Source organism: Nothobranchius furzeri, chromosome 10 (assembly GCF_043380555.1).
Source record: "Nothobranchius furzeri strain GRZ-AD chromosome 10, NfurGRZ-RIMD1, whole genome shotgun sequence".
In the NCBI taxonomy this organism is placed as follows: domain Eukaryota; kingdom Metazoa; phylum Chordata; class Actinopteri; order Cyprinodontiformes; family Nothobranchiidae; genus Nothobranchius; species Nothobranchius furzeri.
This window is the reverse complement of record NC_091750.1, coordinates 69,296,455-69,314,329: the sequence shown is the minus strand read 5'-3', so window position 1 is coordinate 69,314,329 and position 17,875 is coordinate 69,296,455. Positions and strand designations below refer to the sequence as shown.

The following is a 17,875-nucleotide window of genomic DNA, read 5'->3' as shown; positions in this document are numbered from 1 at the left end:
CGCACTCCTTTCTATGTTCTATTGTCCGTGTATTGAGTTGGCGTCCGGTTTCTCCTATGTATGTTTTATTGCATATTTTGCATGGGATTTAGTAGATGACTCCACATTTTTGTCCAGCTGATATTTTGTCTTTTGGGTGTACTAGTCTGTTTCTAACTGTTGTGTATGGTTTTGTTGGTGTGTTTATGTTGTGTTTTTTCATTGTTGCTCTTATTTTTTCCGTTATGCCTCTGATGTATGGTAGGGTTATCACTGGTTTTGGTTCTTGTCTTTCTGGGTTTCTGGTTCTTTTTTTGGGTTGTTCTTTGCTTTCTGTTTTTGTTTGTTGTTTTCCTTTGTTTATCGCCCATGTCGGGTATCTGCAGGTCTTTAAAGCGTGTTGTATGTGTTTGTCTTCTTGTTTACGGTCTCTCTCTTCTGTTATTATGTTTGCTCGGTGATATAATGTTCTGATTACTGACATTTTGTGTATGGTAGGGTGTTCTGATGTCCATAATAGATATTGGTCTGTGTGTGTTGGTTTCCTGTATGTGTTTATGTTTAGGGTTTAGGGCAGTAGAGGGCGACAACGTCCTCTGCTGCCCGCAGATAAACGGAGAAGGAAGTGACGCGCCACCATCAGCGTCAGCCTGAAGAAGCCGGCAGCCGTCGGCGAAACTGTAGCTACAAAACAGGTAAACAAAACTGTTTCTGTGTTTAAAAAGAACGAAAGCATGGATTTAGAAAGACACAGCAAGAACACACCTAAGAAGCTTAAATCACCTTTCTTTCTTGTTCTGACCTTCAGTTTGGAGTTCAGGAGATGGCCTTGACCAGGACCACATCCCTAAAAGCATTGAAGCAACTGCCTTGTGATTGGTTGATTAGATAATTGCATTAAGGAGAAGTTGAACAGGTGTTCCTAATAATCCTTTAGGTGAGTGTATAAAAATCTCATTTACTGATCTGTAGATCCTCCACTAGGGTGCAGTATGCATGTGCAGCACAGGTTGGTGTTGAGTTACAGTGGCATAATTTGATAAGTACAACTCCACAGCAATGACACACACACACACACACACACACACACACACACACACACACACACACACACACACACACACACACACACAGAGAGAGTCATTTACAATTTTATCAACATGTGTGTTTTAAACAGGAAAAACATTACTGTGTTTTGATGTAACAATAAATTTATAAATTATTTTAATAAAAAATAAACGCACCAGGACTTTATTTCCTGACATTTTTGTTACATTGTTATGTCAGTGGAGTAAGAGTGGTGCTGTATCCGTCCATCTCAAACCACCTGCAGGTGCTGTAAACTCCACTTTTCTCCTACAAGGGGCGCTGTAACACCAACACAACAGCTGTAAGAAGCAGGGGTGCCTCATTTTAGTCACAAATTTGTAGGAATAAAATCTGAATTTTCTGCCATTTTACTCTTTATCATCAGTTCTGTGTTACCTTGCATAATAATCACTGGATTTTCTAGTTTTATACATTTCTCACCACATAAAAAAGAAAATGTTGGTTGTCCTGAGTAACCGGATCAATCACCATGTGCCTTTATTTTTCTTAGAAACAAACTAAAATCAGGGCATCAGACGTTTGTTCTTTAACAGCAAGACAACACACTTTGTTTTGTAGGGATGCAGGATTGTTTATGGTTGTGTAATTACGCTCCTTGCCTTGTCTCTGTCCTACGTTTGCCTTTCTGACTGAATGAACGACTTCCTTTTCCTCTGAAACTTAAAGTATTGGACAAGCATTGATGTATATGTGGCAAGGTGTGGCATTGATGTATATGTGGCAAGGTGGAGCAGCGAGGGCCAGGGCGGGATTCGATCCCCAGACTCCTGGGTGAAAGTCATACACTCTAACCAGTCAGCCAAAGGTCCATCCCATTGGCCAAGACGCCAGGGCGCATGATCAATCGGGACACTGTGACAGGATGCTCACACTGTCACATATAGTATATGGGTGGAGACGTATTTCATCACATATTTATGAAGTTCTTTGCACAAAATCACGGTCACAAAAATACATTTCAGCAGTCTTATTCTCGACATTTTCATTACCTTCCAGACTGAGTCCTGCTGCACACTGGAAGCAAAAGCAGTGCAGAACGGCACCGCTGCAAATATACTCCATTATATTCAAACCAACCATGGCGCGACAATTTTCAGAGGCGTGATGCCGCGCTGCTAAAGATAAGATCGGGTTCTATTTTTCCCGTTTATTCCAAACAACATCTACTGACAGATTTTGTGACATTTCTGACAACGCTTGAGTACTTTCTGTAGAACTTTGACATTCCCTGAAGATTAGAAAAAAAAAACCATCCTGCAGACCCAACCGTCGAGATGCTAGGAAAGCATGCAGCCTGATATGTCAATCAGGGATTCATCAGGATAGCCCTGATGTTCTGAGCTCGTTTAGAGAAATGCCCCCCTGGATTGAGAACCATTGTGTGACATCAACCGACCAAACCATAATACTTTCTTGGTTGGTCACCCAGATATTAAACTAATTGTCTTATAAGCAAAATAAATTTAAGATGCAGAGAGACATATTAAAGAGCAAGTCACCCCCAACCAGTCGTTCTCCGCTCCCACTTCCTGTTAGAAAAATGCAACAAATGCTGTTGCCTGGCAGACTGAGGGCAGAGCTGCTAACAAATACACAGACTCACAACGACATGATTCTGACATGGTTTTGGAGACGAGTTTAACCCAAGACATGTAGAATTCACCACTCACGAGTCAATTAGAAAAATTAAAGAATTTAACTTTTAAAAAATCGGGAACCGAGGGTGCACTGGATAAGGTCGAATGGGGATTGCAACGGAACCGCAGCGTCTGAGGAGGGGAGAGCAGAGGAACAGGTGAATCCAGGGAGGTAAGTCTGAACTAGGAAGGTGCAGAGTTAAGACTTACTGGAAGCTGGGGGCTGAGGAATTGGGGAGGGTAGGTGGAGTGCCGGTGTCGGTACAGGATCTGCTTGGGTGCAAGATCGGCTCGGGGTCCTTCGACTGCCGATAATGTCAAAGTACGGCAAACCCACTCGGACAAAATGCACTACACATCTTTATACTGTTGGAAAGAATTTAGCAGATTCGTTATTAATATAATGTTTCTCACGACGTAAGTGTGTTTTTAATGGTATTTGTAAAATAAAACACTATATTGTATTCATAATGTTGAACTCCTCTTTGAGCACATCCCTTGAAGGATCATAGGTATTAGCAACACCTGTGAAATTGAATTTGACGGAAAGAAGTGTGTCCCGTTTATTGAAGTATTTTGTGTTTAGAGTTTTTGATGTCTTGTCCATGCGTAGTTCAGGTACGCTCATAGCTGCTAGCCAAAACTCTGGAGTTAAAAGTTTTCTGGCTGTACTAAAATACCTGTCTGTACTTATTTGATTGATGGTAGTTTTACTTTCTGTTAGACTCCAAATGTAATCATTTGGCACTTTTCTAATTCATAATTTGTAATAATGTAATCGGTGATATTAGCATTAGCATTACTATGGGTTTTTCCATGTATATTAGCATTGCGCTAACCACTCGCTGCCAAATTGCAGCCTTTGCGATTAGAAAATCTCCTTTTGTCACATTGCAATTTAATTGCACATGCAATTAATCATTCAGCCCTAATATACATGCAGCTCTATGCTAAAAGTGTATTTTCAAAGAGGTAATGATGGATTTCTTTGTAAAAGTTGTCCATCTTTCCAACAGAAAAATTTTCCTGGACCAATGTAACGTGATAACAACGTAACGTGATTAAGTAATTTCCGTAAGGTTCATGTTCAGCCAATCACCTACTTTGACGTCATCGGCAGTCGAAGTACCCCGAACCAATCTTGCACCTGAGCAGATCTTGTACCGACACCAGGGTGAATCCAAGAGGGGGTGTCCAGGAGAGCGGGCGCGAGGAGAGCGGGCCGGCAGGGAGGAGAGGAGAACGGTGAATGCTGCATCCAGGAGATTTATGGGGCACAGGTAAGTAATCCAGCGGGATCATGGAGATGCCCAAGTAGTCAATCAGAGGAGCCACAGGAAAACCAGAGAAGCTCCAAAAGCTTCAGAAGTCCAAGGAGATCCTGAGGAGTCAAGGTAAGGCCCACAAAACGATCCAAAAATCCTGGGAACCGGTAAGCACAAGTATATCTACAAGGGTTCTAAAATCCAAAAATAAATAGAGTTAACCTGGAGACACAAAGGGCTGGAACTACCAAGTTAATCATCCGGCATTGAGATGTGTTCTTCTCCTCCTCTTATAGCTGGACCTGCTGATAGTTAATGAGCTGCAGCTGGAGCCTCCCTCTCCTGAAACACAGCAGCTCAAAGATGGAACAAAAATGAGAGGAGCACTCACCCCGGCACATGACAATTTCTGCTGCGGCCTCTGTGACATCATAGAGTTCTGAGCATTCTGCCTAAGCAACACATTCTCACACCCGAAGCGGCCGAAACTGACGACGGGTGACCGAGCGTTTGTTTCCGACGCGCTGGGAGGCGACGCGCTGTGTCAGAGCATCGCTTTCCGACGCCCGTGGTAAAACGAACATTTCAAAGACATCTAACCTCTAACCTCTAGCGATTTAACCTTCCCCTCGCCTCCATCCTAACCTTAACCCTGTTTCTCTTTCTAAATTTCCTGTTGTAGCGTCATGAATGGCCTCTAATTTGTGACAAAGGACACATTTTCCCAGCAGGGTCAAGCTGGGTCGTTCTGTAGCTTTGCCCCACAGATTAACCACGCCAGGAGCCGTGATGTCTGCTGAAACCATCTTTATCTGCTGCTGTTCCGTCCCAAGATGAAGGACACTTCAAGTTTCACAATAATAATATTAAATAATAATTTTAATAAACTCTTGACTTTATTACTGTTATTACAACCATCATAAATAATCTCTTGATTCAGTATAAATGTATTTTAATTACTGAAATGACTTGTTATGCTTTGGGTATAATAATAGTTATGGTTGATAATCCGTAATGTGTGGTCATTAAACCAGAAGGTCATCTTGCACGTTAACCAGCCACATTCGGAAGGGATCCAGGGTAAAGGGTAAAACCATCACGTCTTTACTCATGACCAAGCTTTCTGATGCTGAGAGTGGGCGTGTTCTGAGGGTTTTGTTAAAACCGAATCCCGCAGCAAAAAGTTCAGTTCTTGAACCATACAAGGAGATGAGGGACGGCCGCCCGAATCTCTACTAAGCATTCTGTCACGCTGATAGGATCGCTCTGAATAAACGCACTGTAACCAGCTGACGCAAAACTCCTTCAGAGTTAAGCCAGACACTCGATACCGTGTACCCGCGACATCTCTGGACCAGAGGATCGGTTCTACCGGACCGAGTACCCCTGAGGCTGACAACATCCTCCTTGACCTCCGGATCCACACAGAGGGTCGTCTTGCTGGGTGAGGTAGCACACAGATGGTGTTTGATGTTGTTCTTCCTAAGAAACGACTCAGTTAGCTGCAAAATAACTTTCCACCCAGAAATGCTTCTCTCGCTGAAAGAAAACTTCTAAGATTCATTCACGCATCAAAAAAACTCGCATTTTCATTTTAGCATCCAGTCACAGGTTTGCTTTTTAAAACAAGTTTTAATATCAAATTGTCTGTTCAAAAATGGTCATTTCTAAATTGTCATTTTTTTAAGTGTTAGTAATAAATTCTTAACTTTAAAAACCTGACTCTTCTTTGAAATGAAACACAGAATGGTGCATATTTTTGGTTAAGAAAAAGCAAAGATTCCTTTAAACTTCTGATTAAATAAATAAACTTTTGCTATTAAATTTAATTATCTTAAATTAAACATTAATCTTTGGATTAAAAATAGACCAAGCTCGTTGGCATATGAACTTCTATCGAATATATAATATCCTAGATATTTATATATAATAGATGCTTCATTGTTAACTTGTCTGGATCTTTTCTAAGAATCTAACAAAGCTGATAGCAAACAGTGTTGATTCTAGTATGTAGTTAAACACGCTACACCGTTAACTGTGTTTGAGAAGAACGATAGAACAAGAAACACAGTTTTGCATGCTCAAGTGGGTTAAAGTTAGGATGGAGGTGAGGGGAAGGTTAAACAGCTCGAGGTTAAAGGTTAAATGTTGGTGAAATGTCCGTTTTACCTCGTGAGTTGGGAGACGACACTCTGGCGCAGCGCGCCGCCTCTAAACACGTTGGAAACAAACGCTTGGTCACCGTTCGTCAGTTTCAGCCACTTCAGGTGTGAGAATGTGTTGGCCTAAGATATCTAATTACTTACATTTTTATTTCATGTTCAACATTTTAGTTTCACACGTCCAGCTGTCAAAGCCTGGCTCTACATGTCTGCTCCCCACAGCTCAGTTCTGTTCAGGTTATTTATAAAGCGCCAATCCACAACAAGGGTCGTCTCAGAGCCCTTTACAGAGCCAGCGTTCCAGTTCAATTCAATTCAAATTCAAAAATACTTTATTAATCCCAGAGGGAAATTGATTGCTGTAGTAGCTCAGAATAATAATAATAATAATCAAGTCATCAAAGAGTTGTTGTATATTACAATGGCTGTTGGCAGGAAGGATCTCCAGTAGTGGTCAGTGTTGCAGCGAAACTGAAGAAGCCTCTGAATGAAGACACTCTTGTGTTGTCGGACAGTCTTGTGAAGAGAATGCTCAGGGTTGTCCATCATTTTCTTGATTCTCTGGAGAATCCTTCTTTGCATTATCTCCTCCAGTGGTTCCACAGTCATCCCCAGAACAGAACCAGCCTTTTTATCAGGCTGTTGAGCCTTTTCAGCAGTGGCGGCTGGTGAAAAATATTTTTGGTGGGGCTGTGCTTTTTTTTTTAAAACAAACTTGTGCTTTCTGAGCTTTGTGCACAACTTCACTATTTCCTGAATTAAGCACAGCTCTTTTATTTCCTGTCTTACATCATTGGACAAACTGATTAATCCAGGTGTGTCTGACTATTGGCACGCTGCCTTGCGGACCAAGGTTGAAAAATACTGCATTAAATTGCACATAAAATAACATGACCATAAATGGTAAATAGGCAATGCAAGAGGCAAGTAACAAAACCATTTTGTTTAATTTCAACATTTGAGTGAACACGAAAAATTATGAGCAGGTCACTGTTACAGTAATGGTAGTAAACACTACTTAGACAAAATGCCAGAAATTTACACTGTTAGGACTTATGGAAAGTGGAAACACTTTCATAGGCAATAATGTCATCAGTATCCTCTTACAAATGTCATATTTCCCACTTTTTGGGACAATAAAACATTTCTGGTTCTCAATGAGATGTTTTTACTTCAAATGTAAAAACATCTCATTGAGAATCAGAAATGTTTTATTGTCCCAAAAGCTGGGAAATTTGTTTGCTGCAGCAGAAGTGTAACAAGTAAAATGGAATCAGATTGATGTATGTACAAATTTACTTGAAATACACATTTACATGATTAAATATGTATAATAAGTATGTGTGTTGAAATGTGTTTTTACAGTTATTGCACATTAAAAAATGTACATGTTATTAAACAAATGTCCCGGTTTGTGGGACAACCAAGGATTTCTGATTCTGATTGTCTTGTTTACAGAAATGTAATGTACAGCTTACCTCTGCACCCAGCTGCTGTTCTCCCTGTCCAAACGTCCTCCGTTTCTTTGTTGGCTGCTGCACTGATGCGCTGCATTCCTCAGTCAGAGAATGAATGGGGTCCCCAATGAGACACAAGTTCCAGATCCACCTTCTGTGGATCCCAGCCGTTTTGAATAACAAACACAGAAAGCAAAATAACGCATTAGCGTGATTGCATCCAGCTAGCCACTGCTTCCTGGTGTACCAATTTTGGGAGAAGTGTCGTGTGTACAGTTTACCCTTCTCCTTGTCCTGCTGGCTTATCTTTACGTCGGGCTGATCTGGTCCAAGCTCTTTGACATTAAATTTTTCCACCATAGTTCTCCTCTCGAACGGATACTGGAGAAGAGACCGAACTGAATTCAGTGGCTGCTGAGATCCGGTCTCCATGCTGCTGGTTGTAGGCGCACTGGCGTCCATGTCTACGTCTGCGTCACGACCGTCACGAGTCACGACCAAAAACGTGCTGGAGTCGAGACTCTCCGAGTTCTACCGAACACCAACGAAAGCCTTGGCGGTAGCTCTATCGCCCATCATGCTTCTGAAACAACGTTGACGCTGATTGGATACATTCCCATTCCTACCCTTTGATTTTCTTGTCAGCAATTGGACAACTGGTCCTGTCTTGTTTGGGCGATTGAAAAACAGCACACAGCCTCCACCCCTCGGCAGAGACCGGCAGAGATCGGCAGAGACCAATATAGATATATATATGATTTATTTTTGTTACAAAACACACAATTAACTTAGAATATGTGATTATTGTTAATTTTATTTATTTATTTTTTTAAATAAAAATTAAAAACACTGGGGAAACTGGGAGGGCGGCGCCCTATCACCCTCTACTGGCCAGCCGCCACTGCTTTTCAGGTCCCTGCTTCTGATGCTGCTAACCCAACAGACGATGGCTGAAGAGATTACACTCTCAACAACAGACTTGTAGAAGATCTGCAGCATCTTGCTACAGACATTGAAGGACCTAAGCGTCCTCAAGAAGTGTAGTCTGCTGTGTCCCTTCTTGTAAACGGCTTCGCTGTTCTTTCTCCAGTCCAGTCTGTTGTCCAGGTGAACTCCAAGGTGTTTGTATTCCTCAACCACCTCCACTTCTTCTCCCATGATGGAAACAGTGTTTGACTCCACCCTGTTTCTTCTGAAGTCTAAAATCATCTCCTTTGTTTTGTTCACATTCAAGGTCAGATGATTGTTTCCACACCATGCCACAAAGCGCTCCACCAGCTCTCTGTACTCAGCTTCCTGTCCATCTCTGATACACCCGACAACTGCAGAGTCATCTGAGTATTTCTGTCTCTTGGCAAATAATATGGGCAACAACTTACTGCCAAGAGTTCAACACCTGGGCTGCAGAGACGACATTTCGCTGAAACATGACCTGGATGGCACCATCTGTTGTTGACAAGCACTGCCACTCCACCTCCTTTTCTTTTCCCGCTCCTCTTCAGATCTCTGTCTGCTTGTACAGTCAGGAATCCTGGCAGAGAGACGCTGGAATCGGGGATATGGTCCTGCAGCCACGTCTCAGTGAAGCACATAACACTGCACTGCCGATACTCTGGCTGAGTCCTTGAAAGGGCTTGGAGTTCATCCATCTTGTTGGCCAGTGATCTCACATTGCCCATTATGATCGATGGAAGAGATGGTTTGGGCGTTTTAGCTCATTTGGGATTTGTGGCTTCAGTTGAGGTATTATTTCAGCCTTCCCAATGTTAATCAGCTGCTCCCGATTGTAAACCAGCTTGTTGCCATGGTTACACATCATAACATCATAACAAATGCTCAAAAAGTGAAAAAATAGCAGTAAAAATCCTCAAAGCTTCACAGCACCAGAAACAGAAAAGTAAAATGTCCAAAAAAAACTAAAGTTTTTCTTGAGAAACTAGAAGAAAAAAAGTCCAAGAAAAGGCAAAACTTACATAAAGTCAACAGAGCTACTCCAACATGCAACCACCCAGAGCAGCGCAGTTCCGGAAAAAAAAATAAAAAAATTCTACTGATTCAAAAGTGCTTTGAGTTCAGCTCATTTTTCCAGTCATTTAAAGGTTTTCTACCTAAGGAAACGCAGCAGATTGCATGGAGTCACCCACTTTTTGTGTCAGAGGCTTTCCAGCAATCCCCACACTAAGCAAGCATGTTTCTATGTTAAAGAAAGCTGCATCAGTTACTCACTCACTCACACCCAGAGACATGTTAGGGTCACTAGTTAACCCTACATGTGTGTGTGTGGGGAACCGGAGCGCCCGGAGTAAACCCACGCATTCATGATGGGGAACTAATTGTCCATCAGGAAGCCCCTTTTTTTTTCTGCTGTGCTTGTGTGTGCTCTAAAGGGGTGTTGCATCTAAGATTAGATATTCACTCACTCACACACTCACTCACTCACTCACTCACTCACACAAAAATGCCTAAATTTAGAGAATGCTAATGCTAATTTTCGTGAGGTCACAGCTGGGGTTTAAACTGGTGACGTCATCATGAAGCCCGAGTGTTTTGGGGGTCAGATGCTAATTTAAGGCCTAACTTTATGTTTCCGTAGACACGCCGGATTGAGAAACTTCTTGAAGCGCCTCCACAATGAAACATTCTGGTTCCTGACTGTTTGTGGAACGCTGTCTTTGGGAGAAGGCTCGTTTTCATGAAGACTTCTGCTTGCTTCCACTGAATCTATCTGTTCTGCAGGTGGAGAGCAAACATCATGTCCCATCTCGTAATCCTCGTCAGGCTCCAGACTCTCAGAAGTTTGTTCCTGAGGTTCACACAGAGAAGCTTCCTCTACCAGCTGGTACGTGAAGGCTTCCAGCTCCTCAGACAGCTTCTCGTCTGGCTCAGGCGTGTTCTTCCTGGAGTTAAAGGTCTCCAGTTGTTCTGAGAGATCATAGTTGATTTTCTCCAGATCTCTAATTTGTGTCTCTAAGTCCTCGTTGAACGAGTCCTTGTTCTGAATCTCCTGTCCCAGCCGGAGTTTCAGCTCTGACTCCTGTTTTAAACGTTGTTGCTGGTCTTCAATCAGATGTTCTCGTTCCTCCAGCTGAGTTTTGAGAGTCTGAATTGTAATTTTGAAGGTCTCTGCATTACTCTGGTAGTAATCCAGTCCCTCTTCTAGTTCACTCATTTCTACCTTTAATTTCTCATAAACGTTGTCTTTGTTCCGCTGGATTTTCTGCTGCTGATCAAACTTGGATCTCAGCAGCTCAGATTCCCGTCTGAGTCGCTTTTGGAGGTTTTCCAGCAGATCATCTTTCTCCTTCAGCTGTAAGTTTACCTCCTGCATCATTTTGTTGCAGGACTCTGCCTCACCTCGGTAATAATCCAGTTTCTGTTTGAGTTCATCAATCAGAGTTCTGGATTTTTTGCACTCGCTCTCTACCGTTGAGCTTATTTCAGCTTGGTCACTGAGACTTGTGTCCAGGCGAGACAGCCGTAGGTGTTCCGAGCCGACTGTCTGGAAAAGGGAATCGAAAGTTGGATGCCGACATCCAGACGACTCCTGCTGGACTGGCTCAGCTAATCTGAGACTGGGTCCCAGCTGAGTTTCGTCCTCTGAACTGGGTTCACATTCCCCACAGAGAGAAGCCTTTTCTCCGTCCTCCTCAGAAAGCGTCTCCTCTGCCTCGTTCGTCTCAGAGAAGATACTTTTCATCTCGTCTACCAGAACACCGTTTATAATCTCTAAATCTCTGATTTGTTCATGTAAAGCCTCGGTGAGCGAGTCTTTATTCTGTTTCTCCTCTTCCAGCTGCAGTCTCAGCTCTGACTCCAGTCCTAACTGGTTTTGCAAACTTTCAGAAACATTTAGTTTTTCCTCCAACTGAATTTTCAAAGCCTGAATTGTAGTTTTGCAGGTCTCAGCGTTAAGCTGGTAGTAATCCAGACGCTCTTTCAGTTCACTAATTTCTTCTCTTAGTTTCTGATCAACTTCGTTCCTAATCTGGTCGTTTATCTTCCCCTGTTCAAATTTACGTCTCAGCTGGGATTCCTGCTTTAAAAGATTTTGCAGATTTTCACACACAGTTGCTTTCTTCTTCAGTTTGGTCTCTAAAGCCTGCAGGGTGACCTTGCAGGTCTCTGCGTTGTCTTGATAAACGTCCAGTTCTTGTTCCAGGACGGTAATTATGTCGTTGTATTTTTCCAATTCAGTCTCTGCTTGTAACGTTTGCTGCTTTTCATCACTTAACCATTTCTCCGTGATTAAAAGCTGAGACTGGACTTTCTCCAAGAGCGCCATATGGGAAAAATAAATTTTGGGGTGTTTACACCCAGATAATTCCCGCTGAAGCTCCTCAGATGAAAAATGTAGAATAGACATGATTCTAGAGGCTCTTGGTCTTTTATCAAACTCAGAAAAAAGGTTTGAGGTTGTAAAAGACGATTGTCTCAGAGAGTCGATGTGTCACACACCAGCAGTCGGCTGCTAATGAAGTGGGAGCTGGCTGATGCTAGATAATAGGACTCTGAGCCTTTATGACGTCACTTCAAAGGATCACGTGGGCGGGGTGAAAGAAGTAGTAGTAGGAGGCACTGGTGGTCATGGTAACCCAAATGGGCGGAGCCTAACTTTAATGCATTTATCTCAGTCTGGACCATCGACGCTCCAGTGTTAACATCAACAGCAGCACCTGAACGCCCCTTTCTTTAACTTTATATGTAATAAAAATGAACTTTTACCTGAACCAACGTATTTCTTTCAGAAAATGTGAAAAATGTCTTTTTTTTCTAAATGTTGGCTTATAAGTCCTTTTGTCCCACATTTTGAATTTTTTGTCATATTTTATTATTCATCTCAATTATAACATATTACAATAACACAACACCAATGTTTAAAATGCATCATTTTGGAGCAGCAGAGCTGTTTTTGTCAAAAACAACGTAAATGAGAAACGGGGGGGGGGGGCTGTGTCACGTTGAAGAAAATGTCGAGCAGAGCTAGAATTACGAAGCGAGGTGACTATTGGGGGTCCCCAAGATGGCGGCGCTGTGAACGGTCTTTACAGAACTTGCTCCGTCTTAAAATTCCTTTATAAGCAGCAAAACGAACCCTAAAGTGCAAACTTCTAGCTGTATGTGATGGAAAAAAACCTGAGCTCAAATAAGAGAACTCTTATTACTCCTACTTCCTCCCCGTCAAAACCTGGTAAGAAAAGAGTGATGGAAACTGACACGGCGGAAAGCATTATTAAGACGCTCAAGATGGCTATCGAAGAGCAAGGAGCTAACATCAAGAAGAGTATTAGCGACCTGAAGGTTACTATTAACTTTATCTCAGAAGATCTCAGAGAGCTAAAAGGAAAAGTGTCTCGTACTGAAGTAAAAGTGGATAAAGCAGAAGAGAAAATTCAAACACTGGAAAACAAAGTGCTGGAGCTGTCTCGGTATAAACGAAGATGGAACCTGCGACTTCACGGTCTACCTGAAGAAGAAGGAGAAGATGTACGCAGTAAGGTTATTGAAATCTGCCAAAACATGGATCCTGGCCACCGAGATAAGTTCCCGGAGGTACTCGATTCAGTCCACAGAATCGGCCGACGACGTGAGTCCTCTTCTGCACCACTGCATCGCGCCATAATCCTGCAATTTACTATGAGACACTTTCGAGACATCATCTGGAAGGCGGCGAAGCGATCTGACAACCTGAAGACAAGGAAGCTCCATTTCAAAGAAGATCTCTCTCCCGAGGACCGAGAGAGGCGCAACCAACTATGGCCACAGGTGGAGAAAGCACGTAAGGAAGGGAAAATTGCCTACTTTGTCGGAGCCCGTGCTTTCGTGAACAGAAAAGAAATTCACTGAAATCTCTTCCAGCCCAGTTGTGGATATACCTCAAGGTCTCGTTCCCCTATTGTTCTGAAGACTTATAGTATGCTGTTGCTGCTAAACTGTTTTGTGAAGCACTTTTTTAGACAGAGTAGTTCTGCTCTCTCTAAAGCTTACACACTCTTCTCAGGGTAAAATCTTTATTTACTTTTCAAAATTTCATCTTTATCTTTTATTTCTTTTAATGCTCGAGGACTAAGAGACAATACCAAAAGGAAAGCTCTGTTTTTATATGCTAAAAGTTTGAATACTGACTTTTGTTTCTTACAAGAATCTCATTCTGAACCTAAGGACGCTAACTTCTGGAAATCTCAATGGGGTGATGATTTATGGATGTCTCATGGCACAAAACATTCAGCGGGAACTCTGATCTTAAAACATAAATTTAATGGAAAAATTATATCGTCAGAAACTGATCCAAACGGACATTTTATTTTGCTGGTTGTTTTTTTTAATGATCAGACCCTCTTATTGGGTAACATTTACGGCTATAATAACAAACAGGAGAATATTGACCTAATACTTGTTATGAATGAAAAAATTGAGTCTTTAATAAGTAAATTTGCTAATCTAAAGATTATATTAGGAGGAGACTGGAATCATTCACTCAATGACATGATAGACAGATGGCCAAGTAAAAGTCAGGAGAGTAGTAATTACATGTTGGATTTTATAAATGAAAGAGACCTAATTGATATCTGGAGAATCAAAAATCCAACAATTAAGGAATTTTCATGGAAAAATAGATCTGGCTCCTTACAGTCTCGTATTGATTATTGGCTAATTTCTGATCCTTTATCCGAATATGTTTCTACATCAAAAATGTTGCCAACACCCTTGACAGATCATAAAACAATTTTTCTGGAGATATGTTTGTGTGCTAGAAAACCATCTAAAAGAGTGAATTCATATTGGAAATTAAATAATTCTCTTCTACTGAATGATTCTTTGGTAAAGGAAATTAAAACAAAAATAGATGAGTTTTGGAACAAGGCATGTGTTGAAAATACTTTTTGTAAAAATTGGGAGCTTATGAAATTTGAATTGAGGTCCCTTTTAATGAAAAGGGGAGCTGAAACAGTTAAAAATAAAAAAAAAGAAGAGTCAGAAATAATTTCTGAAATTATTACCTTGTCTAGATCACCTGATAATTTATCGGAAGATAACCGGAACAGACTTCAAATTCTACAATTAAAATTAGATACTATATATATTTACAAGGCAAAAGGTGCCTTTGTGCGGTCAAGAAGGAAATGGCTTGAAGAGGGAGAACAAAACTCTAGCTATTTTTTCAAATTAGAAAAACACCATAATGCTCTTGCCAGCATGACTAAACTTCGTACAGACGGGATCATCACACAAGACCCTCAAGTGATTTCCAAGACTTGTGAACTTTTCTATAAAAATTTATATAAATCTAATCTTTCTACAGAAGCCATGGAAATTTTTTTTAACTCCTTAAGTAATATTAAGACTATTAGTGACAATAATAAAGCCATTTGTGATTCCCCCATCACAATACTAGACATTGAAGAGGCTATTAATAAAATGAAGCTTAATAAGAGTCCAGGGAATGACGGTTTGACTTCGGAATTTTACAAATTATTTTCAAAGGATCTGTCGTGCTTTTTACATAAAGTATATATTGAAAGCATTGATAATAACAAGCTGCCTCCTTCTTTGACTCAGGGGCTAATTACTTTGATTCCAAAACCTCAAAAAGACACCCTTTCGATAGAAAATTGGAGACCTATTTCACTGCTGAATAACGATTATAAAATAATTGCTATGTGTTTGGCTAAAAAGTTAAAATGTGCACTGAATGATATCATTGATGAAACACAGTCTGGTTTCATGACTGGTAAACACATAACTAACAATATAAGACTGGTAATTGATATTTTGGATTATTCAGATTTAATCACGGATAATAGTTTCATTCTTTTTTTGGATTTCTATAAAGCTTTCGACTCCATTGAACATGAATTCATGTTCAGAGCACTTGACATTTTCGGTTTTGGAAATATCTTTAAGGAATCAATTCAAACTCTATATGCAGATGCAAATAGCTCAATCAAACTCCCATTTGGTACAACGAAAAGATTTGATATCAACCGTGGGATCCGGCAAGGCTGTCCACTTTCCGCATTTCTCTTCCTTCTTCCTATGCAGTTACTTTCTATTCACTTTAAAAATAGCAGTGTGGTGGGTCTCTCTATTGCTGGCAGAGTACTATCTATTACTCAACTAGCGGATGACACAACACTTTTTTTAAAAGATAAATATCAAGTTGATGAAGCTCTCAAAGTTGTCAATAATTTCTCAATAGCCTCTGGTCTTAAACTCAACATTCCAAAATGTGAACTTCTCCCTGTTAAATTCTGCACGGATACTATTATATCAGGTGTCCCTGTTAAAAATAAGGTTAAATATCTTGGTATTATCATTCAAAAAGACCAAGATGCCAGATTATCTGAAAATTTTGACCCTCTTATAACTGCAATACAACATAAATTTAATCTTTGGCTTCAAAGAGATTTATCCATTACCGGAAGATCCTTGGTAGCCAAAGTTGAAGGCCTGTCCCGACTTATTTATGCAGCTATGGCACTTGATGTTTCGAAAGAACTATGCACAAAAATTGATAAAATATTATTTAACTTCATTTGGAAAAAGAGAATACATTATATTAAAAAAAATGTAATGATAAACAAATTGTGTTTTGGCGGTCTAAACTCTTTAGATTTCACCTCCTTAAACGCGTCTTTTAAAATCAAATGGATCAAACTCTTTTAAAAAAATCCCAGTTCAATTTGGAACGTTGTTACCAACCACATTTTTAACTCATTTGGAGGACTGCACTTTCTGCTAAGATGCAATTACAATATCTCTAAATTACCGATTAAACTCTCCAACTTTCATAGTCAACTCTTATCATCTTGGTTAATGATATACTCTCACAACTTTTCTCCCCATAAATATTTCATTTGGAACAATCAGGATATTAAATTTAAGAATAAATCATTATATATTCAAAAATGGGTTGATAGAAATATTTTACTTGTAAGTCAATTACTGAATGATGATGGTCAATTATTTTCCTATAAGGATTTTTTGTTTGTTTATGATTTTCCTGTCACTCCAAGAGAATACGCTGTAGTTTTTGATGCAATACCAGATGGAGTGAGAAGGTTATTGGTGTCTGCTCCTAAGGGTAGAAATTGTATTATTCCAGAACTAAATCCCGGTAGCATATTCATCGGTAACATATGTCCGTTATTGAGTGATAAGGCCACAAATCAATGTATTAGACAAATCATTCAAAGAGATATTGTTTCCAAACCTGCAGCTGTATTTTACTGGAACAATATTTACAATGATATAGACTGGAAAAACACTTGGATTCTACCAAGAAAATTTATTATAACTAATAAGATAAGAGAGGTTTCTTTTAAGCTGATCCACAGATGTTATCCGGTAAAGACATATCTGGTTAAACGTAAGAAAAATATTGATACTCTTTGTACTTTTTGCGGCAATGCAGAGGAAACAATATGTCATTTATTTTGGGACTGCACTTATACACATGTATTTTGGATTGATCTAAATAATTTTATAAACACCAAAATTGATCCTTCTTGTAAACTGAAGTTTCACCATATTCTATTTGGCCTCTCACATACTGATAAAATTATTTCAGGAAAAATATATATTATTAATCTTCTGATCATTTTTGCCAAATTTCACATACATTGTACAAAATTCTCTCAACAGCGTCCAAACATATTTGCTTTTACAGCCCTGTTTTCCAATTATCTGAAGAATCTTAAAAACAGTACTAACTCCAAAGCGTGTAAAACACTAGAGCTGTGCCGAATGTATAATTTCACTTGATTTACTTGTTTATTTGTACCTTGAGCATTTTATTTTGTTTATTTATTTATTTTCAATTTTTTTCCCAGTTATTTTGTTAATCAGTTTTCTCCTAAAATATACCCTTTTGTTTAAGTATACTTGTAGTTGTATACATAACTTGTTCAACTTGTTATTACAAGATGTGGAATGTTTATACCCTTTCTATATTCTACAATACCATGTATGTTTGTTATTCAAATGTCTAAATAAAAAAAAAAATAATAATAATAAAAAAAAAGCTAGAATTACGAAGCCCTCAACGTCCACGCCCAGGGCTGTGTATCTGTTTGAACTCTTGGGGCATTATTGAGCAGAGAGGAGGAACAGCGCTGATCTTTGATGCGCTCCAGGCAACTGCGTCCTGCGCACGGCACATTGTCAAAGTGGCGCAATCCAAAAAATCTAATTAACCCACGGGGGCAAGGCTCTACAGCAGAGCCCCCCTGTAGATTCCCCCGTTTCTGACCTTTTGTGGGACTTGA

General features: G+C 40.1%; 1 pseudogene; it reads right to left on the bottom strand.

The window, feature by feature from the left end:
- The window catches only part of LOC139072047 (uncharacterized), a 47,774-nt pseudogene that overhangs the window by 9,558 nt on the left and 20,341 nt on the right, over positions 1-17,875 (bottom strand).